Genomic DNA, 24,830 nt, shown 5'->3' on the forward strand with positions numbered 1-24,830 from the left:
AATTGGATCAGACCCCACTTTCTAACCTTTCATATGTCTCTCAGTATCCCACCACGCAAAACTCCAAACACAGGAAACCTTGATTGCAATTGCTTAAATTGTTGCTGTTCATTTAATTGATAACAATAACTGGTATTTCCTTCGTCAACTTTGGTATTTAGACCCTAGAAGGTGGAGCCCTGTGTAGAGGTTTGAGTGTTGGGCGAAAAGAAAATGTTAGAGGTACTATTATTTGTTTATTTGTTTGCTCTAAAAATAAACAGAGAAAAATAAGATACCCCATGATCTGGAAGAAACTGAATTATCTTCCTCATTTAAGAAAAGCCGGAGCATCCTGAGTAAACAATGTCAGGGTGCCAGGTCCCAGAAATTTGACTTCCTCTGTCAGCCTCACAGGTCCAGAGCTTCAGAATGTTGGCTCCTTGCCCAAAGCAATCCTGTAAAGGAGGGGAGAAAGGAGCCCAAGAAAGGAGAGTGGAAGCCCGTGATGACTCAGGCTCTCCTCACAATGTTACTAGTTCCTAAGTTCCCAGAGTCTCGGATGAGCTCAGGGATGATGCTTAAATGGTACCACCCTAGAGATGCTCATTCTCACACTTACAGAACATCAGGACACCACTCACCCACAGGATGGAACCAGAACATGAGAAAGGATACTTAGCCCAGCTCAGAGGAAGAAGGAGAAGAGGAGAAGGGAGGGGAGAGAGAGGAAGGAGAGGAGGGAGAGAAGGGAGAGGAGGGGCTTGATAGCTATCTGGGTCACATGCTTTTTTCTATGCCTGGGCATCCCATAGTTTCCTCTGTAACACCTCTGAAAGTTGTTTTCAGCTCATAAGCAATTGAGACATGGGATGGGTCTGGGGTCACAGTGCTTCTTTAAAAAGGATGCCACTGACAGTTCAGGAACAATCTTGGGTATCCTGTCATCCAATCATTAGAGTCATTTGAAAGGCAAACGTTACATATACGTGTTTTAATTGGCTTGTCACATTTAGTTACTAAGATACTGACAATAACCATCCTTATTTTCTACCACATATGAAATATTGCAGGGCAAGGTGGGAGAGGTTTACAGTAACAGAGAAATCGATTCAGGGCCTTATCAGATGAGCAAAGGCTGGTGCCGCCACCTTCCTGGAAGATGTAAACTTGTCTTCCCACATCTACATGTCCTGGTGTTAGTGGACACAGTGGTTCTCTCTCTTTGCTGGTGGTAAACAGTCAACGGTGCCTTAACTTAATGGACATATTTGGTCACAAGGTACAGAATCCTACTCACTTTAGCTTCAACCAAAGACACCGGTATTCTAGAGGCAGGGCCTGGCACTCACTCACAAAGGAGAATCAGTGACATCATAGTCACTTCAAATACACCCATCATGGCAGTGCTTTTACACGTTAGAAACTGGCAAATTCTACAAATCAGGTGTGACTTAAGAATGCAGTACCATGGTGGGGGTGGTCTGTAGATTATACTAAACTCTCGCATGGAGCTTTGCTAAGGTTTGGAGCCAGATAATGTACAGTTACAATGATCAAAGACACCTTCCTACACTGCTTTCCTCCCAGGCTTTCTGGAGCCACATGCTCTCTTATCACTCCTGAGATCCACACGCCTCACCATCCTCCTTACTGTGGAGAGTCAGAGGCTCCTCTGAAACAAGACTTTCCTAGTATTGTGGCTAGAATAGCGTCTTGAGAGGGGAATGGCTGCAGCACAAGAGAAAAGATGAGGGTCTGTGATTGATTCTTCAAAGGATATAAACTTGGGTGGGTAGGGGGGCGTTTCAAGCAATGGAAGCTTGCAGGTACAAGTCACTGGCTGTTGCTAAAAGAATAAGTAGAAATGGTGGGTCAGGATGAGGCTGAGGAAAGGCACAAGGTGAGACATGGGACCTTGTGCACCTTACTGAAGATTGCAGCCTTAACTTTGTACATGCTGGGTTTAAAAAAAAAAGGCACAGAAACATGAACACTGTCACACCTGTGGTCTGGATGGCCCTCAGTAAGATGTACTCAAGGTAGTAAGAAGCATGAATTTATGGATGAGTACTGAGTGACTCCTTCTAGGTCTTGGGTGTGTCCCATGTCATCCCAAAGAGGCAGTAACTAACTCCTACCCTCCCATACCTCAAAGGGTAGTTATGGAGGCAAGTGATATTATCAATGTGAAAACCCTTTTAGGACCGTAAGACCAAGTTCCAGGAGGAGAGACTTACTCATCTGTAAAATGAGGGGTTAGCTTAGATGGCTCTAATGCACTTCTAGTTCCCAAATTCTACAACTCTGTTATTATTCTCTATTATCTGATGATCATGCTAAAATTACAGGTTTTACAGGCCTGAAGCGCCCTCCCCTCATTTCGCTGAGAAGACTTCATATGAAGCCTCTTAGGCTGGGAATGCCACATCCTGGGTGGTTGTCTCCAGAGTGACACCAATAACCAGAAAGCTATGCAGGGATGTGAACTGTTTGGATCTGAGTAAGAAAAGGAAATTGATTTATAAACGAGATCCAAACCCTTTAAAAAGAAGAAAGGCTTCTTTCTTTCTTTCTTTCTTTCTTTCTTTTTCCTTTTCTGTGCATCACATGTAAATATGTAACCAGATCCCTCACTTGGTAATTGTACTGGTTTTTTAAATGTTGCATATTATGCTACAACCAAAATACCAAATGATTTAACAGTGGTTTTGAAAAACTGTAGATAAAACAGGGGGGTTTAGAATCATGAGGTTTGAACTTTTTTTTCCTTTTTCATTCTTAAATTGCCCTTCAACCACAGCGTTTCATGTTTGGTAGCTTTCTCATGGCTTAGGAAGGAAAATAACTAAAACGCTTTTCATACAGGCAGTTGATCAAAAGTGGTATCACTGGTGACAAGTTCTAAATTGGAACCTTGTCTATACAAAGGGCTCTTTGTGTCCAGCACCAGGCCAACAGCCTTACTTACACTTAGAGCTCACACAATTCCCTCTGAGATGCTCTTCTTGGGCACAGAGCAGAGACGGGAAACTGAGGCTCAGTTCTACTAGGTGGCTTGCTCAGGGTCTCACAGCCAGCCCGGAGTGGCGCCAGGATTTCAGATCACAGAGCTTGGCTCTGGACTCCATCCTTGTTAGTGCTTTACGGCAGCTTATCTCCGGCTGCTGACTATGATTTCCGAAAGGCTGCTTTTCCAAAGTCAAAGATAACCCTGTCACCTATATGAACGTGGAAGGATGTGGGAAGAATTTCAGCAGCAACAGAAGCTCTAGGGCCTGAATTTGCAACGGCTGGGAATGAGCGCTCAGAACAAGCCTTGTCGCCTAGGCCAAGGTAGATGGAATTGGGGGCCGTTTTGTTGAGAGACGTGGGCCAGAACCAGAGGATCGCTGAGCAAGCATTCCTTCCATGTGGAGACTGTAACGGGACACGGAGAGGAAGGAGAGGAAGAAAACACAAAAAAACGGGAGAGGGCGGGGTTTAGAGAGAAGGGAAAGGGTTTCCGGGAGGGGGAGGGGCGAGAGGGGAGGAGAAGATGATGGATGGAAGGGTGGCCATGGTCGGAATGTTTTATAGGCATATAGCCTGAAACGTCTCTCTTAGTCTTGGGTATTTGAATGCTTGGTCCCCAAACGGCCCCATTCTAGGAAGCTGTACAACCTTTAAGAAGCGGAGACTAGACGGAGGAAGTGGGTCCCTGGGAGCAGGTCTTGGGATTTTACAGCCCAGTCGCCCTTCCAGTCCGGCCTCTGCTGGTTCACTGCCGTCTCTGTCATCATAAAGACTACATCTTTTTCTCCGTTTTCTTTTTCGTTATTTATTTCCTGTGTGTATGTTAATACATGTAACATTACACACGTGTCTGTCACAGAACAGAAGTCAGTTTTAGGAGTCTTCCTCAATCCCGCCCCATCTTATTCTTCGAGGTACAGTCTCGCACTGTACCTGCAGCTCGCTTACTTCGCTAGCGTGGCTGGGCTAAGCCACAGAGCTCTAGCTCCCCAGCCCTGGCATGCACTGCCACGCCCAGCTTTTACGTGCTTGCCGAGGATCCAAACTGAGGTCTTCCCTCCCGCTTTAGCACCTAAGCCATTCATCTCCCGTAGGCCAGATATCAAAAAAAATTTAATGTACTTCCTGAGGTTGCTTTTGTTACATATTTTGTTAAAGCTTTGAGAAAAGTACATGATATAAATAGTAATAAAATTTTTTAAAATGATAAGTAAATAGTTTATTCAACATTGTACCAACTACACACCATGCATGTTTTCTGGAAGGCACCATCTAAAACATGAAAAGGCATCAGGCCTCAGGAAGGGCTGAGTCCCAAAAAGCCTTATAACCCATATTGAAATGGTAAGCTCCCTCATCCCAGTTAGCAAGGACTTGAAAGAAGAAAAGAATTCTCTATCCCAAACCTGGCAGCCTTCCTAGCAGTTGACCAAAGTCAAATAGCAATTGTAGCTCTTTCTCCCTATATTTAAAATGATAAAACTCGTGGGAAGTAAGACCCTGTGGGAAAAATTCCCTCCACATTTCAAGCACCGCTGTTCAGCCCAACACTTCTTTTCCCCCTCCACATGCCTTCAAACAGACTTTTAAAAGACATGCAAGGAAAACCTTTTTTAAAATGTGTTAGAGTCTTCTTTTCTTTAGTTAACCTTAAGTGTTACTGAGGGAGCCAGGAGACCAGCTCGGTAATGCACTCTATTTCTAGGACATAATAAGTAAGTAGAGCAAGCAAAAGGTGCATTTATTGAGCATTTACTAAATGCCTCACTGTGTGGGCTAAAAATCCAGGGCAGTTAGATACTTATTAACAGATGCGTGGGAACTACACCTAAAAGCAAACAAGGTTTCTAACTAAACTATGGTAAGCAACATTGCATAAGGGCATGAGAACATTAAATAGCGAACTGTAAAGCTCTCTTGCCACCCTCCACTTTTGGGGTGCTCTCCCCCTTCTGAGGAAAAACTGCCTCTCTCAAATCTTTTTCACCCATCTGATACAGTGGGCAGGCTCTCCTGCACTTCTGGGTAGAAACTGAGGACACAAGAACTGGGTTCTCCCTTCCCCCGTGATTGTGTAAGTCCCCTCATAGGCTGTATGCTCCAACACACACACACACACACACACACACACACACACACACACATACACACACACACACACACACACACACACACACACACACACACACACACACGGACTGTGGGAAGTAGCCATCCACACTGACGAATGAATTGGCCAACGGTATATCAATCACATTTTATTCAGACTATAATGTGAGTGGCACCATGTTGCTGCATTGTGTATCTGTTTCTTCCAATTATGGAGGGGAAACATTCAAATGGCACTAAAGGGATTTGGGGGGAGGGAAGAGTTCCCTAGAATTATTTCTGTCCTGTCCATTGAGTTGACCCTGAGAATCACAGTTTAAAAGCCAGCTCTGTGGAGATCCCTTGTGTGACATCAGTGTCAATGAGGATTATTTAAATTTCAAAACACTTTCTGTATCAGCAATGTTCTTATTTGTTTATGTATTATTTATTTATTATTTTTCTTTATACACTTTGCTCTTAACAACTGAGAGTAAATGACTTTGTATTGTGGTTGAAATGTTTGTGTCTCTCCAGAATTCACGGTTAAAACCCTTAATGAAAACCTGTGACAAGTTGGGGCATTTAGGGCACTTGGGTCATAAAAACTTGGCCCTCATGGATGGGATTAAAGCTCCAGGAGTGAGCTCTGTGTGCTCTGGTCTATTCTGCTCTGTGAGGGACTCGGAAGCAGAAAACAGCTCTCCACGAACAGTAAACCTTACGCCTTCATTCTGGACATGCTAGACTCCAGAACCATGAGAAATCCATTTCTGTTCTTCATAAGTTATCCAGCCTCAGGTGTTTCATTACAGCATCAAGAACAACCCAGGCTTTGTCAGCTCTGTTATCCTCGTTCCCCATGGTCTGATACATTAACTAAAAAGATGGGAGGGTAACAGACTGTCGCTGGTGAGGAGACAAAGATGTGCAAGAGAAGTGAAAAGATGCCTTTGTTTGACAAAATGATATTGTTCCTCAAGAGTGGTTTAAAAAGATCTGGGGACCTAGTAGAACCAGGAGTTGATCTCTGTGATCTAGAAGACTGGCAGGCAAAGTTTGGGCCAGGTGTCTGTTTTGATGACTAAAGTGTTAGTTGAACTTTAGCCTACTCTCTCTCTCTAGCCACTTCTGGCATCCAATGACAGACACCAGCAATCTAGTAATTACAAAAGAGCCCGTGTAGGCCACAAGCTGAGCACATTTATAATCTGAGTCCTTTAGAAAAGGAAAAAAAATATGTTGATGCCCGCACTATACTTGCCACAATAAAGTCGACCTGAAACAGATGCCAACTTGTGTGAGTTGTTGGGAGTGAAAAATTGTGCCTTTTCCTTTAAAAAAAAAAAAAGTTTACCTCATAAATAAAAACATAGTATCTTTCAAAAAAAAATCATTATAAATCACAAACCTTTTTTACTTAAAAATTGTCTTACTAGCCACCTATTTATTGTATCAGTTGAAAGTGGGGATGGGTGGTGGGAGGGGTGGAGGGTGACGAGCGGGGGGGGGGGGGGGTGGGAGGGGGAGGCTCTTCTGCAGTCACACACACCTTGCTTTTATTCCGCTGCCCGTGAGGGCTAACTGGAGCTCTTCTATAACTGTAACTCAGAAGCTCAAGGCTAATGAAGCTGATTTCTACTTTATGCCACAATCCCCCTACATGGGGGTAGGACATGGGGACTGCGGGGAAGCACACACAGGAATGTAAGTGCCTACTTGTGCGTGACTCTTGACTCAGTTCACATTTCACCTCCCACAGCAAGACTTCTTGTCACATCTCAGTTCAGCAGAGTACGAATATCCAATCCTCCCACAGCGGCATGTACTGAATGTTTGTGGGGATGTTAAATGCATCGGTGAGAAGGGAGAAATTGCATGTAACTAGCCGTGGTGGTACACGGGCTGAGGCAGGAGAATCACAATTTCCACACTAGCCTGGACACACAGGGAAGAGGATCTGTGTCAAAGAAACAGGCAAGTGTGCTGAGATGGCTCAGTAAAGCGTTTGCCTGAGGACCTGACTTTGCAAGAAGGAATGTAAGAAGCCAGATACAGCACCATAATCCTGGCCCACGGAAGCAGGTGGATGCCTGGGAGTTTCTGGCAAGCCAAGATAGCTAAACTCAAAAGCTCCAGGCTCAAAAGAGTCCCCATTCCAGGAAATAGGGATAGCGACCAAGAAAGATACCTTATATGGACCTCTGGTCTCCACCACTTTGGGTATACATGTGCCACACACATACCAAAACGTATACACAAATCACCACACACACGCACACACACAAATAAAAAGTACCGCATTGACAATAAGTACCGTCAATTCTAACCCCTAGTTGAAGTGCTTCCAAGCATCGTAAAGCAAGAATAGAGGGAGCCTGAGAGACAGAGCAGCAGTTAAGTGCACTGGCTGCTTTTTCCGAGGACCCAGGTACGAATTCTAGTACCCACATGGCAGTTAGCAACCAACCGTAACTCAGTTCCAGAGGATCCAGCATCTCTCACGGGCACTGGGTCCATATAGTGCAAAGACATGCAGGCAGGCAAAATACCTATATGCATCCATTAAAGTGAAATAAATCTTTTTAAAAGAAAAAGAACGATGGAACTCTTTCCTGAATCCTATGAGGTATTTTGAGAATCTATGGACTCCAAGGACCATTAGGTTCTGTTGGGTTGGTTCCAAAGGAGGAAAGAGCTAGCATTTGAGATTGGCTGGCTGTAACGGTCTAACAGACACTTCGCTAAGTTTAACTTTCAAACCTATGAACACCAAGGAGCCTAGCAAATAATCCCAAAATAACAAATAACATCAAATGTGATTGAATTTCTGACAGCACACTCCATTGCCTAGAGCTCACAGGACCGCACGGCTCCCCTCCCCCTTCCCCCCTCTTCTCCCTCCCCCACCCCCTCCGACTACCTGCCCAGAGCAGAGCTGTTCCAGCACTCCTTCACACAACTGCAGCATGCTTCTGGTGCACAGCATAGGAAGGATCCTTCTCTTAAAGTTTCTCTATATCCGGACTGTGGAACTGTCTAGCCTGGTCTTTCAACATCTTAGCGAACACACTTTGGTCATGGAGTGCAGATCCTAGAGCCAAAAGAGTCAACTTTTTTGGGTCATGAGCATTATATAGAAAGAAGTCAAAGCGCAGCCATGGAAAATCCAACTGCCAATTGTGGGGAGGCCTGGGCAAGAATACACACAGATGGAATTGTTTGGAAAGAAACATGGGGAGGAACTACTTAATGGTTTCACTCCAGCCCAAGATTGACCTTAGCTCCAGTCAGGCAGCCAGTGTGACTGGCCATTTCTGGAGCAGTAGAGCATGTGAGTTTACTACCTGTTACACGAAGTACCTGGGTCAGTTTGACCATGTGGTAGCATTTCTACAGGAAATTTGCTTGAATCCAGATTTTGCCATGTAGCCCAGGCTGGCTCAAGCTGCTAACCTTGTCTCAGCCTCCTGAGCACTTTGATTTCAGTTATGCAGCATCACACCCAGGCAGAAAATGAGTGCCTATTGCCCCCTTTCCCAATTTGCACCTTTATATTATATTGGGTCGGAGGAGGCATGTGCAAAGTGAGACTGTCTTAGTCGGCTAGGGCAAACCAGACACAACAAAATACCGTAGGCTAGGGGCCTAATCAGCAGACACCATTCTTAGAGCTCAAAAAGCTGCAAGTCCGAGATGCAGCAGGCTTGATTTCCTCTGAGGCCCATGCACTAGGCTTTTAGACAGTTGCTGTCCTGCTACCTCTTTGCAGAGCCAGCCTTCTTTTCCTCTGTGTCCTCATTTATTAAAAACGCCAGATTAGAATACAGCACACTAGAATAACCTCATTTTACCTTATCTCTTTAAAGTCCCTAACCCCCACCCCCAATGACATTCTGAGGTGTCCTGGTATAGAGCGTCAACACAGGGTTTGGGTTGGGGAAGCCGAGTTCTATCTATAATATGAACCCCTCCATACATGACTAAGAAACTGAAACACCAGAGTGAGTTAACACAGAAGCAGAAAGACTCACATGGTATATACTCACTTGTAATTGGGCACTAGCCCAAAAGGCATGTCCCACGAAAGTCTTCACTTACCAGGAGATTGGGATAGATGTGAGGACATCCTACTGGGACTCTAGGTAAGAGAAATATAGGAGATTAGGAAATAAAAGGATCCAGAGGGTCCTAGAAACCTACAAGACAAACATCGTGATGGGTGGATCAGGGCCCAGGGAAGCATCTGCTCAAACTATTGCACTAACCAAGGACAATACAAGTAAACATTGAGTCCCTACTCTGATCTACCCAATGGACAGGACATTCTCCACAGTTATGTGGAGAGCAAGGACTGACTCTGCCATGAACTCTGGTGCCCCATATTTGACCACCTCCTCTTGGTGGGGAGGCCTGATGGCACTCAGAGAAAGAACAAGCAAGCTACCAAGATGAAACTTGATAGCCTATGACCATATAGTGGGAGAGGAGGTCCCCCTCGGTCAAAGACCTAGGGGGGAGGGGAATAGGGTGAAAGCAGGAGGGAGGGAGTAATGGGATGTAAGTGATGGGATAAAATTGAGTTGTAATCTGAATAAATTAATTAAATAATAAAAATAAAATAAAAAATTTTAAAAAGAAACTGAAATATCTCATTGTGTCCACAAATCAACAGAGTATCAAATATGGCTGCCCTCCAGCAGATCCTTGCCTATATATATATTATGTGTGTATGTATATATGTATGTGAGCTATATTTTTTTTAAAAAATTAAATAAATAAGATAGGAGAAAAAAGAATGACTAGAGTATAGAGGTAAGTATACAGAGTCATCTATCAGCTTTTACTTTCTAGAGACTCAACAAATACAAAGAATTTTAGTGATGCTGTCAATGCCAAACAATGGTGGTTCAGCATAGTCTGTAATTTTTTAATTGTGGAAATCTGTGTACTGGAGACAGGTGTAAAGGATTCTCTGAAGAATCTAAGATGCATGAAAGTACCACCCTAAATTCTTTTGAAAACATGTTTAATTTGCTCTTAATCTTGGATGCTACGTAATTTAGCAAAGATATACAATTCTAGGGTGAATTATTTTCTCTTTAGTATGAATTGTATCTTTAGATTCTAGATTCTCTTTTGTTGAGAAGACAAGCAGCTAATTCTTCTTTATGGTGTGACTGCCATTGTTTTCTCTAGGTCTTTTAATTAAGTCTATGACCTTAATCTTTTAAAGCATCATCAGAACATTAGAACTTCACTTATCTTTGCTCGATTTCTCTATCAATGTGAGAAACCATCTCCTTGTGAATTCTGGATATTCATGCTTTTACGAACATTGTCTTTACTTTCTTCTGTCTATTCTTCCAGAATTCCAATTATAAATGTCTTGAACGTGTTTTTTTTTTTCATGTCATTTAGCCTCAATTTCATAGTTTCCATACTGTCATCTCTGCATGGAGTGCTGTGCAACAGCTTTGAAACCTTTCCTTCCAGTTTCCTCAGTGCTCCTCTGCTGTGTGCTGTAGCAGAGCGCCAGGGACAGGCCAATGAACTTGGAACTGATTCTCACAGGCATTCGTAGGAACGGATCCACCATAACCTATGGGCCTCCTGGCATGCTTGAGCACTGCTTAGCTTCCTGTACGTGAAGCCTGGGCACACGTTCAGACATATGAATTCTCTCATTATCTATGACACGGCTGCTGTTTAATCCACTCCTGATGCTTTAAATTTCAATTTCTATATTGGACATTTATAGAAATTAAGCTTAGTTCTTTTAAAAAGGCTTCTTTATTCTTGATGGCTTCTTGTTTGTTTCTTATGTTTGCCAGTTTGTCAGTTCACAGATATTTTAAGAATATTCATTTTGTATTTTGTATTAATAGATGATACTGTGCCCAAATTATAATTCTGTCCTCTACTGTTTCTGCTGACCCAATTCAGGGTAGTTTGTTTCCTCGGGAACTTGCACTTTTCTGTTGATTGCTTCGGTGAGATTCCTCCTAACAATTAGAATCCTAAAAAGTCTGGCTGAAGGAGTACCCTCTCACATGCTGAAGCTTTGGTGTAGTTTGAATAAAATGCATTTTTTAAATAAAATATTTTTTCTACCCAAGGCTTAATAGACCACAGAAGTATTTGCACCAGATTCTCCCAAGGTCAAGCTTAAAATGATAAACACTCAGAAAATTCTTGGTTTTGTTTGTGTTTTTCATTCCTTTGACCAGTACCGAAGAAACCCACATTTCTTTCTTGACTTTGTTTTGGCAGAAGATGATTTTTTTTTCTAACTCAAATTTGCTTGAGGAGGTGGCTGGTTGATATCCTGAGTTCTTTCCTTTGAAGAGAATAAAGCTCCCAAGATCAGATGTCCACAGGCTGCCTGAGTTTCAGGGCCTGATGTCACTGTGGGTGCCACATTTTGACTTTATGAATCTCACTTAGGATTCGATGACAAAAAATTAATAAAGGAAAAGATAAATGTATCAAATTTCCCTTGTAAAAGAGGGGAAATCACAGTCCAGGGGAAAAGTACATGGGTGTGTGTAGAGAGCTGCGATGTGCCGCGCCTTAACGTGGCGCAGGCTTTCGCCATCCCGACGGCGAGTGCTCTCTAAGATAAACAAGTCCTTTTATGGCAAAAGGCTCTGCAAGGGTAACAGGTGATCTGATGACGAGCAGTCCTGCTCTGATGTGGACCTATGAGGAGGTGACACCTGGCATGAGCTGATTGGCCCTTGAGTTGTACTTAAGCTTGGCCCTTCCCTTCTTCGGGGCCATTCCCACTGAGCTAAATCCTGAGTAAAGATCTCGAGAAGAAGTCTGGTTGTTGGCGTCTTATTTCCGCTGGACAGTGCGGCGCCGACAGGTGTGATCACCTGTGAACCAAGAATTTTTAAGAATTTTATATGTTTTCTTTAGACAGGGGGGGAGAGACTGCAATGTATCAGTGGACTAGTAAATGGTTTTTAGGGGGGCTCACTGGGCTTATTGAAGATAAAACATGGCCTGAGACAAAGTCCACTGTCCTTTCTGAGCAGATAATGGATTGTCAATGTTTCTCTGTAGAGCCAGAATAAGGGATATTGGTATGGCATAGTCATGTCAAGAAATGTCAGCAGGCCTCAGGGCTTCCTTCTGTGACACACGCTGGCCTCACATAAATTTGGGGAAGGGACCAGGAGCGACTGTTTTCTTTCTTGGGGTCAGGGTACAGACTTTAAGAAGATAGGAGACTTGATAAGAAGTTCTCTCGCATCGTCTACTCCTCTCCACATTCCTTTGACTTAAAATAATCCACATTCCAGGATGTCATAGTTGGGGATGACGGTCCTTGAACTCGCTCATTTTACAGTAAAAGATAAAGCCAATAGCCAGTCTTGTTTTCCTAGTAACAGAAACCCTGCTTTCTATGGTACACCGATATTCCCAAGTTAAAACTCTTTATTTCCCTTTACTCCTTTCAGGAGTGTGTTCGTATGGTACTGTTCACCCAACAAAAGACAACTGCTGAAGCTTTTCCCCGCCCTCTTTCTTTTTATTTAAGAATTATTTGACAATTTCATAGATACATACAAGGAATCTTGATTACATTCACCCCACTTCTTAATTCCCATTATACCCCCAACACAAGCTTCTTCCACTTTCATATACTTCTTTTAAAACAAAACTTCTGTGTACGGCTGTGCTGTCTGCATCATAAGCGCGTAGTGCCCTTGGAGGCCAGAAGGGGGCATCGGGTCCCCTGGAACTGGAGGTAGAGAAGGTTGCGAGCTGCCTGCCACGAGGGTGCCGGAAATGGAACACAAGTCCTCTGGAACAGCAACTTAACTTCTTAACTACGAAGCCATCTCTTCAGCCCGTCTTTTTTCCTCAATAACCCGCTGAGTCGGTCCAATCACTGCTACCTCCATGAGCATGGGAATCCTAACCATGGACACCTCCTCCAGCAGCCATCAGTGATTAATGGCTCCTCATTTGGGGTGGAGTCTATTGGTTCCCTCCCCTCCTCGTGGTGGGATTACTGAGTGGCTTGACCTCACGCTGGTCTTATGCAGGCAGTCACAGCTGCTTTGAGTTTACCCTTCCGATGTCCATGTCCCGTCCAGAACACAGCATTTCACACGCTCTCCCCAGCCTCCAGCTCCTGTGTTCTTTCTGTCCTCTCTTCTGCAGTGTGAGGTGGATGTAACCCTCTCACCTACTGCTGAGCACTCAACACACTTGCCACCACTGTGGCCAGTTACGAGTCTCTTTTTTGCCTGCTGCCCACTGAGAAAAGAAGCCTTAGAGCCTATGACCTCCCTAGCCTTGGACCTTTGGGCTTTGACTGGGTTTGTAGTACTAAGATGAATTAGGTGGAATAAAAAAAAAAAATGGGAGAGGACAAGAGAGTGAATATAATTGAAATGCACTATATATATATATATATATATATATATATATATATATATATATATATATATATGAAAATACAACCATAGCCCCATATGTAATTAATACATCCTAATAAACATACTTGAAACCTCTTCTGTACAGGGTAAACTTTATCGGTTGTCTACTCTCCTTCTTTCTGCATTAGCTAGTCAAGGCATCTTGTAATGATGAGGGGACCATCAAAAGAATCGCAGAACTTCATCTCTAACATCCTTGAGCCCCTGAGCCAATGCTAGTAACTTTTTAAAATATGAGGAAGACAAGCCCCCTTTTATTACAAAACATTGATACTGAATTATAAGCAGATGACTAAGGCACCAATGAGTTTCCATCACCTGTTACTGTAATGCAGTAAAGAAACTGCCGACATGACTGCTCCATGATACGGTTCAGGTGTTTATTGTGGATATGAGAGAGAACAGTCAGAGACACCTGGAAGAGTCCACAACAGAGAGAAAAGGAGCCAGAGTGGATATGGCATGGCCAGGGCTATCTGTGAGAAAGGAAAATAATTGGAGCTATAGACTGAGAACACATAATGAGAATAGTGAAAGCAGAGACTAGTGGAATAGCTGGGCTACGAGAAGGGTAAATAGCTGGGGGGAGGGAAAAGCCAGGATACTGGCACGGGGGCTTTGAAATATTAATAAGCACTTCTGCGTGGGGGCTGAAGAAGCCTGGATCTTGCTATGCTGGTAGACACTGTGGTTGTTGCATAAGAATGTCCCCTATCGGCTCCTATATTTGAATGCTTAGTCCTGGGGAGTGGCTCTACTTAGAAGGATTAGGAAGTGTGGCCTTTTGGAGTAGGCGTGGCCTCGTTGGAGGAAGTGTGTCACTGGGAGTGAGTGGGCTTTGGTGTCTCAAAAGCCCAAGCCAGGCCTCATGTGGCTCTCTCTTCCTGCTGCCTTGGGATCCAGATGCAGATGTCTCAACTGTACCTCCAGCACCATGTCTGTTGGCACACTGTCATGCTCCCCCACCCCACCCCCCATGATAATGAATGAAACTTCCGAAACTATAACCAAGACCTAATTAAATGCTTTTTTAAAATAAGTGTTGCTAAGGTCGTAGTGTTGCCTCACAGCAATAGGGCCCTGACTGAGTCAGGCAGCAAAGATCATATGTTAACTGGAGAGCCCTGTGTTCCTTTTGCAAGAGGTAAGGGAAACAACTCCTTTTGGCTTCATAAGTTCCTGAGGAATGATGGCTTTCATCTAACTGCCCGCAGTCCCCCATAGCCCATGCTTAGCTCACTTCTGGATACCTGGGCTGCCTTTTGGAGTGTGGGGAACTGAAGTTTCCTTTGGAGCTGACAATACCAGCTTGGAAGCTGTGTGGGGTGGTAGGTAGTTCTCAGTGCTAGCTGCACTGAAGACTGAAGGCAGCGGAGGAAGAGCGTGCTCGCACTGTGCAGTGCTGTAAGATTTCAGCAGAATTGTACATTCACCTTGCAAGGGCTGGCCAGGTAACATGGCTTGCTAAAGCCATAGGAAGCTGCTGAAGAATTCTCTGTGTTACTAGAGAGCAGCATAAAGTCGCTAGCTGCCTCCTTGTGATGACTCCTTTTTACCCAGAGAGAAGCTGGCCTTTCAGTCATCTACCTCTGATAGCTTACCAGTCTACAGAGCAACTGAACATAGGCGCATTGACGGGAGGAAAGAACGTGTCTCGACGGCATGTAGACACGGAAGGCATAAAAAGTGCAAGATGCAAACGGTTGTTAGATCCTTGAAGCTTTCTGAAGCCCAACAAATGGTTGAGGGCTTGGGCATGGTGGGGAGGTGGTGGGGGAGGGCAGGGGAGCCATACAGAGAGAGGGCTTGTAGTGCAGATGAATTGTCACAGGGAACAGCCCCAGGAATCCATGGGTGAGGGTCCACCTCTGCCTGGGCCAGGTGGCAGAGCTCAGATCTTTTTTTTTTTTCCTGTAAAAAGATGGTTCTGAGGGCAGAAAGGAGGGTTATTTACTCCCACAGATTTCCTTTATAAATGTAAATTTCTTATGAGAGGGGAGCCTCTTGGGACAACTGCTGTGTTTGGAGAGGTCTGTAGGTTATCTGAATAATAACCGTCTGGAAGAAGTCCAAAGACATACGTTAGGATGAAGTATTTCACTTTCCCACACAACATTGTCTCCGTGCTCTCTCTCCAAGTGGGATGGGGGTTCCTTAAGGACCAAAACTATCTCTTATTTCCTCGTGTGCTTAACGTTGTAATTTGTGTATTAGTGGGTAAAGTTTCTTTATGAGATCTAGCAAATAGTATCCTATAAGCTACAGCCTGAGTGACACTAGACTTTCTAGTCATCCTTCCTTTCCCCTAGCTTTTATCACCCTCAGATGCGTCTCCATATTACTGATAATAACAGTGTTGTTTTGCTTCGATTCTGTACCAGGCAGAGAACACTTACTTCCTTTGCATTAACTGTTTACTGTCCAAAATGAGCAGTCTGAAACTGAGAAAGATTGCACCATTTAACACGGCTTTTATGTATAGATGTCAGTTAGTAAGATTTAAGCTTACTACCTGAGTATGTCAGCTTTTGAGTGCTTAAAAAAAATGTTCATTGCTCATTTTCATTTACTGTTTAAAAGCAAAGAGACTATAAAGACCAGTTCCACCAGGATTCTGACAAAAACTCAGGGCCCGCCTTCTTCAGAGTGCCCCCCCCCCTGCCCTTCCCTCCTTGCCCTCCACCCCCCTCCCCCTCCCCCTCCCCCACCCCCTGTCTGCATACAACCATCCTTCTTTCCCTCACCTTCCAGAGGACTCAACTCACACATACTGTTATAAAATTTCTCCCATGCAGCTTTGTAGTTTGCAATCAGTTTCCATCCCTCTGAAACAAACATTCAGGAGAGAATGCCCAGGCTCGGGGCAGGACACAGAATCTGGGTCAGGGAGGGAGAACCAGGAAGAGGAGGAACAGTTCCCATAATTTATATTTGCTAATATGAGCACATTAAGTGGGCAGTTAAGTGGAGAGCTCTCTTAAGACGCACAGTTTAAATAAAAATGTTTTCAAAATGCTTCCCAGAAGCCCACAGAGCAAATATGAGACTCACATAGAGTGCCTCCTCCCTTTCTCTGTCCCTGAGCCCTGGGCCTCTGGGTGAGAGGTTTCCTGGCCTTAGTCAGTGCCAACTTCCTTTGTTTTCTGGTTCTTTTCAAAGGGCCATCAAAGTTCTCTTCCTTGTTACACAATCCAAGATACCTACTCCCCTCTGGGTGACCAATAGCCTACTCAGGTATCTTACACCCCAGAACCATCCTTGTCCCCACTTAATGCTCGACTATTGTAAAGACAATTCGGCCAGGCTGTGGTGGTGCACGCCTTTAATGCCAGCACTCGGGAGGCAGAGGTAGGCGGATCCCTGTGAGTTCGAGGCCAGCCTGGTCTACAAAGACAGTCCAGGACAGCCAGGACTATACAGAGAAACCCTGTCTCGAAAAACAAACAAACAAACAAACAAAAAAAGACAATTCATCTTCCTGGCTTTCTGTGCTCTTGGTTCTAGGAATCTAGGGGAGCCTTGCTTCCTGCTTCCTCCTTCTTTCCTTGTTGGTTCCCAATGGCTTTTTTCTTCTCAGCTTAGCTTAGCTCTGTTGAAGGAACATCTGCTGCAGGCCTCTCCGGCTCCTCCAGCCTCGCCCCTCTCTCCAACCAGAACGTGCTCACACTCATCTTCATATTCCGAAACTCAAACCAGAAGTCTCGCCTGAGAAGTGATAGGAGTCTTTTATGAGAGGCAAGGACGAATTTTACCTTAGAAGAATCCCATCCTGAGAGTGGAAAGCCTCCCCTAGGTGCATGTTGGGAGGGCTGGCGGAGGAATTTGCACTAAGGCAAAGCAAACAGAGAGTGTGTGGAATTCTGTTGAATATTTTCACAGTGGTGCAGTCAAGCACCCTGAGCAACAGCCGTCCTCCCTAAGTGGTCACCCACAGCAGGAGGATCGGTTTGGAAACAACAAGCCGGCCATTTCGTGAGGTTACTGAGGATCTTAGAGAGGATTTTAAAAAAAATGGAAAAGTGATGATGCCAGAAGCCAAATGGCAATGGAGTGTTTGAAAACACACCATTAGCAGCTAAAAAAAAAAAAAAGAAAGAAAGAAAGAAAGAAAATATATATATACACACATACATACACACACACACACACATACATACACTAACTGGCTAAAGAAGGAGGTATAAACTAAAATAGATTCTAAGCAGAATTTGATATATCTCCAATGAAGAGAATACGATTCTCAAAGCTCAGAACAGAAAAGAAAAACAGAAACGGCAGCTGGGATTAGAGGCGATCTGGAGCAAGAAATTGGAACCTTTGCAAGGCCCAATGCCGGAGCCACTCTGCCTTTGTCACCCAGTCTCACTCTGTTTATTTACACAGCTCATGAGACAGCTCAGCCCAGGGGCTGTAGCCACCCCTGAAGAGGGCCTATGTGACGGCGATCTAAGAGACAGTGTTAGCTTCTGACGTCACAACTTACACCAGACCATTTTAAACAGCATCCAAGGGTAAGGATTTGAAACATGTTGTGGACGTTATCCTTCAGGGGAAACTGACCAGTGTCATCAACTGTGTGTGTGTGTTGTACCTATGTGAATATGTGGATGTAGAGGTCAGGGAAAGATACTGGGTGCCCTTGTCTATCTGCCAGTCTCTACTTCATTGCCTTAAGACCGGGTGTCTCACTGAACCGGAAGCCCAGGTTTTTATGTGGGTCCCTGGATTCACCCACACTCAGGTCTTCCTGTGTACATTGTAAGTGCTCTTATCCATTGAGTCAGCTCTCCAGTCTCCTATTACCATATTTATTAAAGCAACACACACACACATACACACACACACACACACACACACACACACACACACACACACCCTCTACAAGATTAGACCTGTTGATGTTCAGACAGAATGGAGTCCGTCATTAGATCCTCACCTCAGACCCCAGCCTCTCCCGCCCTCCTGTGCCCTCCACTTCCTGTCGCACGTATTTCTGCCCCAGCTGCAAATGGGTCTCAGAAGGTGCAAGTATATAGATGGAAAGCTAATTAGAGGGGGACTTTGGGGTGATGTGGGTGCTTTGAGGTCAACTATGCTACTATAAGCCCAATAAATTCATGAGTTCATCAAGCCGGACTTGGATGTTGTTACTTTGGTCTGCGCTGGTGTCTTATGTTGGGCAGGCCAGGGTTTCTTGAAATCTCACCAGGAAACCTAACTCATTAGACATTCGGTGGTTAATATTTTTCTTTTTCTTTTCTTGCAAAGGTGGCTTTAAAGGGCTCCTGAGACTATGCCCCTGTGACCTCCGGCAGAGGAAGCTCTAAAAGCTGTGCGTGGTGTATGTACGGACTCATATGCCAAGGTTCTCCTCCTGACTCTGCAGCTTGGTGAGGCCAGCTTCTGGCTGCTTCTGGGCGGCTTTGAACCCGTTAGAACATCTTCTTCCACAGCCTGAATGGGGGAATATTTGCTGGCATTTCAGAGGAGCACGGTAAAAGAACCAACTTGGCAACAGGGTACCCATAGGGATTAGCTTAAACTGTTCTAATAAATGAAAGGCCAAGGTCAAACTTTTCATGCCTTTGGTTGATTGTGCTCAAAGTGATGCCAGCTGGGGCTTTAGCTCTCCCCAAATTAGTCCTCTGCAGAGCTGAAGAAGCAGAGAGCTTGACTATGACTTTTTTGTTGTTGGGTTTTTTGTTTTTTGTTTTGTTTTGTTTTGCTTTGCTTTGTTTGTTTTTCAAGACAGGGTTTCTCTGTGCAGCCTTGGCTGTCCTGGACTCCCTTTGTAGACCAGGTTGGCCTCGAACTCACAGAGATCTGCCTGCCTCTGCCTCCCGAATGCTGGGATTAAAGGCATGGGCCTGACCATTACTTGTTAATAGAGACTGAACTTAGGACACCGTGCCTCCTCTAGGCAAGCAAGCAGTCAGTTACTTTGGCTAAGTACCCAGCTCTAGGAACCACATATTTTTAATCAAGAAGGAAATATTGACATAGAAAATACTAACATTTCTATTCACAATCAATATTTTAAAAGTTAGGGAGACTTTTGTTTTCTTTTTCTTCCGACTAACACATGCAATTGGGTACATTCTGCATTTATAGCACACCGCAGATCAGGTACCCAGTAGACCTGTCACCATCTGTCATCTGTCAAACTGAACAGGACAGTGATGAGGATCTGCACTCCCGAGTCACCACCAGAGTCATAAGGGCTTCTTAGGTCTGTAGTGCAAGCAGAGCACTGAGGCAGGGCTTTCTGTAGCACCCAGTAGGTGAGCAACTTTGCTGAGAAGCAAAGTAGAATGACCTACCTTTAGCAAGGCATCGACCGCTTTCTGATAAGTCAAAAACCACAAACCAACTAGTGTTTGAAACTGCTTTACCACCATGGACTTGCTACATTTTGCAACCTAAAGTTACTTCATTAATGTTTTTCCTGTGTTAGTGGCTTCCTACTGGGAAATATAAAAATAAAATTTTCTTTCTATGAATATTTGAGCTTGGGTGCTTATGTGTAGATTCTTCCCTCTCAGCCTTCTGATTATATTTATTGTTTTCCGCTTCTTCTAGGGACTGGCTACAGAGCTCCACATTTCTCTAAATCTGGCAGCTTTTTACTAGCCGTGTGTGTGTGTGTGTGTGTGTGTGTGTGTGTGTGTGTGTGTGTGTGTGTTGCTGAATCAGCTTCCCATCACTGAAACAGAATACTAGAGATAATCAGACTATAAAGAGATAAGCTTTAATTAATTAGTTTGGACATTTGAGACAAGGTCTCACATAGCCTGATCTGGCCTTGAATTCACCATGAAGATTAAGATGACTTTGTACTCCTGATTTTCCTGCCAAGAGCTGAGATTATTGGCAGGAGCTATCACTCCTGGCTGGAAGCCTTATTTTAGTTCACAGTTACAGAGGCTGCAGTCCACGATGATTCGTTGGTTGTGGCACTCTTAGGCTTGTGCCAGCAGTCATGGTACACTGGCCAAGGTGTTTGCTTCAAGACCAGGAGCAAAGAAAGATAAAGAGGAAGCTACTAGGGTACCACAAACCCCCCTTAAGGGCACATATCTTGGGACTGAAAAGCCTCTCAGTTTATACCTCCTAAAAGTTTCATCATCTTCCAATAGCACAGACCTGGGGAATCAAGCCTTGGGCACACACATGGATATTTCAAATCCAAACAGCTGCATTGACCACACAGCAAATAAAGTTGACGGCACTTTGGTTATGGCGTGATACATAGTTTCTTGGGCAGGGATGGGTAGTTTTCATTTATATTAATCATCTCCAAATGTTCCTAATCCGAGAATCAATACTGATACGTGGGTGGTGTGAGGAAGTAAAGACTGTTGAGCTAAAGATGACGCTTTTGTTTTCTAGTTGGCAAGTTCGCCTGTGAAAGCTAAAGGCAGCGTGTTCTCTTGGGGCCAGGAGCTGGCCAGGGGAGGGGAAAACACAGCCAGGATACCCTACACTGACTGCTGTAAGTGAATCTCATTTCTGTTGCAATCTGCTGGTTTTCCTCCTACCTTCAGGTGGACTTAACAGTAGATAGCAAAAACAGGTAGGAAAGCAGGTCTAGAAAGCCTTCTCCCTGTTCGAAAGACAAGGCGCCAACTAGGAGTCCCACGGAGCTTTGCTTGGGTCAAACTTTCTATGACTTCGCTGGCTAGTGGGACTAAGATGCGCCGCAAAGCCTGCTTAAACTAGGGGAATACGTTGAGAGGTTTGAAATCCTCAGCATTAACGGAGGAATCAATTCGGTTTAGAGGTCCGGTCTTGGTGGTCTGGGGGAGGGGAGCTTCAGGGGACCCGAGGACTTCCTGCTCACACACCCCGCTGAGGGCGCTCCTGCTCCTATCTGGCCTGTCGGTCCAGGCTGTAGGTAAGTCTTCCGACTTCTGAGCAGAGGAAAACTTAAGTTTTGTCTTAGTACCTGAGGAGTGTTAGGAAACAGTCCCTCCAACCAACTGGTTCAGCCCAGAAAATGCAAGCACATTCTTGTTTACTTTCTGTTTGATAACTTTGGAAATGGAACCAATTCGATTCCGATTCAGAGGAGCTTGGGCCAGTGACTCCGACTTCTTGCTTTCCCAAGACTACAGATAACTTTGGAAACTGACCTGAAGCGAGTACTTTTCGGGCCCTCGTCCTACCCCAGCGGTGGGACCCGCATACCGTAGTCCCCACTAACTTCAAGTTTAAGGTGTAAGACAGATCCGCGCAGAACGACCCCACGATCTCCACAAACCAAGAGTTAGCAGCGACGTCCTAGACGCGCCGCGGGCCCGGGCGTGGGCGGTCGGAGAGCACCTCCCGCAGGTCCCAGGAGCAGCACCAAGGCCAAGTCACCTGACTCCGGGAATTTGGGCCCGCGCGGGGTGGGAGTGGCTAGCACCTCCCTCCTCAAGCCCACTGGATCCAGGTCGGGGGCCGGCGCCGGGCGGCCACGTGGTGGTGCTGCGGCTGCCCCCGCCCTACCGGCGGAGCCCGGGAGCTAAGCGCCCACTGACCCGGCGTCGGGAGGAGGAGGAGGGACCCAGCGCAGGAAGCAGAGCAGGAAGCGAGCCCGGCGGCCGCGCTTTCCTGGGGAAGCGGCGGGAGGGACGGCCAGCGGAGCCGGGAGCTGAAGCCGCCGCTTGGATGGGGTGAGTGTTGGCGCCGAGCGGGGAGACTGGGGTGCGGGGTCTGGGCTTGGTCCCCGTCTTTGTGTCTAGGGCTGGGGAGAGAGCTCCCGGCGCCGGGCGGACCCGGGCGGGAGTTGCGGTCTGGACACACAGCTTTGGCCGCCCAATGTCCACGGAAGACAATTTGTGGAGGAGGAAGGAACGGGAAGGGTAGTGGGGATCTGGCAGAGAGGACCGACCAAGTTAGGAAAGGGGGCTCGCCTCCTTTGGAGGTCTGGTGCGGAGCAGTGGCGCGGAGTGTCTGCGGAGGGAGCGCGGGTGGGAATGAATGACAGGACCCGGGAGGATTGTGTGAGTGCGCCCACGGGGCAGCCTGTCCCACCTGCGTGTCCTGCTGGCGTCCTGCTCCCCAGTCCTTGCTCCCGGGCCGGACCCGCCTCTTGGCTGAACTTGGAAAAGCCGAAGACTGAGGTGAGAGCGGGAGGCGCCGGGTGGCTCTGGAGACCCACGGTCCGCTATTGTTCCTTTACGGACCCCAGGGAGCGGGTGAGCTGGCGGGAGGACGCCGGCGAGACCACCCCGGGCCCCCACGGCCCTCTGCCCCCACCCTTCTTGTCATTTTGCCCCCGCTGTCGCTTCTAGGAGGGCGGGGAGGAGGATGCTGGAGTTGGGGCACTCTGGGTTTAGGTCGCTCTTCTTCGCGATCCGTCTGGGAAGGCGGGCATCCTTCTTTCAACTCTCATCACTGCTGGCTTGGGCCAGTTCGTGTCAGCAATTTGGGTGCTACAGTTTACAGCAGTTTTTCTTTTGAGATTTAGCATCTCGGTTTTTGGGGTGTGGTGGGGGTGGTTGGGTTAAGTGTGGAAAGGCAACAGACTGAGGCGAGGCCGTTAAAGCAGATGGAGCCCACTGTGACTTAAAGAGGCTGGAGTGACCTCACAGAGGCCTGAGCTTTTTATGAAGCCGGGCTTTCTTTTCCAAGGAGCCAGGATCAGCGCAGCTTTACTCTCAGCAAGTGGGCAGATGCAAGGCCACTCACTCCGTACCTGCCGCTCTCTTCACTCTGGGCTCACAGGTGATTTGAGTGCGATCCTTTTTAGGAAGATTAGCGCGGAGTTGCATGGGACCTGGAGACTTTGCTCATTGTCTAGGGTGTGAGATTGCAAGGCTGTAAAGGCTGGCCCAGGGAGGAACTAGTTTTGTCCGTTAGTAGAATCTAGCATTAGCTCTTTTAGCGCAAATTTGTATCTCTTATGGGTTTGAAAACCCATACTTGGAAAAAAGCCCATGAATTCCAGGGAGGTTGGACTTTGCTTTGTCCCAAGAGTGCTGGGTCCTTGTTTACACGTGTGACAGCAGTTGTTTAGTTTTTGACTGATGGGTTTAATTTATCTTTTGTTAGTGATAACTTACTAGTGCAGTCTTTTCTCCCCTAGGCTTATAAGACAGGCAATTATATCAGAAGAAATCCAATTCTTGTTGAATAAGGGCTGGGAGAGACAGCCTGTGCTGGGCTGTCAGTTTTATCTTCATCCTCACAGATGCTTCATTGACGAATTTTTTTTGGAGTGTTTACATCCTTAGCTTTTTTTTTTTTTTTAATGACTTTACAGGGTAGTGCAGGTGTTCATAGCACAGCTGAAAAATCTTTATACTGTCCTTGTGAAACTGATTAAGAATGAGTGGGAATTCAGAGAGAAAGTAATATAGTGGCCCTACACATTTACTGTCCCTAGACGGCCACTTCCTAAAGTTTGTCAGTGGAAGGTACAAGTGCCATCACCCTTGTTTTTGTTTGCTACTTGTGTGTGTGTGTGCGCGCGCGCGCACGCATGTGCAGGTGTGTGTGTGTGTGTGTGTGTGTGTGTGTGTGTTGGGGAAGGGAGGGAGGGAGTAGTATGTATGTATGTATGTATGTATGTGTATGTATGTATGTGTGTGTATGTATGTATGTGTATGTATGTGTGTGTATGTATGTATTTATGTTTTTGTGTGGATACCACATGTTTGTGGTCTGAGGACAACTTAAGTCAATTCTCTCCTGTTATGTGGGTTTAGGGAATTGAACTCAGGTCTTTGGGCGTAGCAGACAGCTCCTTTACCTGCTGGGCAAGCCAGCCCCTTTGCTTCTTTTCAGTGTTGCTGGCGGTCAGACTCAGGGCTTGTAATATGCTAAGATGTGCTCTACCACCATGTTAACCACCACCCCACTGCCACCCGAGTTTACAGGTAAAGAAACGGAGATTTGGACTTGAAAGTCAAGTGGGCTTTGGAACTAATAGGTTGGGGTGAATTCTTGATTTTCCCTCTCTTTCCTAACCTACTTGTCTTCCAAAATATAAACACATGTGAAATATTTCTTTTTCTTTTTTTTTTCTTTCTTTCTTTCTTTTTTTTTTTTTTTTTTTGGTTTTTCGAGACAGGGTTTCTCTGTGAAGCCTTGGCTGTCCTGGACTCACTTTGTAGACCAGGCTAGCCTTGAACTCACAGCGATCCGCCAGCCTCTGCCTCCCGAGTGCTGGGATTAAAGGCGTGCACCACCACCGCCCGGCTACATGTGAAATATTTCAAAGGCAAATAAAAATTGGGCGTTCATCTTTCTACTGCATAGGTTTAGGAGTAATGAATCCATATTTCCTTCATATTCTCGCCTTCA

The 24,830-nt window shown here is 45.6% G+C and overlaps 1 protein-coding gene and 1 long non-coding RNA gene across 10 annotated transcripts in view; one reads left to right on the plus strand and one right to left on the minus strand.

Annotated features, from left to right (window-relative positions):
- The window catches only part of LOC311598567, a 49,227-nt gene extending 27,380 nt beyond the window's left edge, over positions 1–21,847 (minus strand). For 4 of the 6 annotated variants that reach the window (XR_014779572.1, XR_014779574.1, XR_014779575.1 and 1 more), the window contains exons 1-2: positions 21,671–21,847; positions 9,132–9,223 (exon numbers count right to left, since the gene is read on the minus strand). This is a non-coding gene — a long non-coding RNA (uncharacterized lncRNA). Of the gene's footprint in view, positions 1–9,131; positions 9,224–17,290; positions 17,365–21,670 lie in introns of those variants that run through there. The other 2 variants (XR_014779573.1, XR_014779577.1) reach the window with 2 other exon arrangements.
- Positions 21,848–22,043: 196 nt separating this feature from the next.
- RAI14 (retinoic acid induced 14) overlaps positions 22,044–24,830 on the plus strand; it is a 138,771-nt gene continuing 135,984 nt past the window's right edge. For 2 of the 4 annotated variants that reach the window (XM_084783705.1, XM_084783708.1), the window contains exon 1: positions 22,044–22,195. The gene's annotated coding sequence lies outside the window, so the exon portion shown is untranslated. Of the gene's footprint in view, positions 22,196–22,394; positions 22,646–23,174; positions 23,250–24,830 lie in introns of those variants that run through there. The other 2 variants (XM_084783707.1, XM_084783706.1) reach the window with 2 other exon arrangements.

The sequence above is a fragment of the Acomys minous genome, assembly GCF_964271855.1.
Source record: "Acomys minous genome assembly, chromosome: 5".
NCBI lineage: Eukaryota > Metazoa > Chordata > Mammalia > Rodentia > Muridae > Acomys > Acomys minous.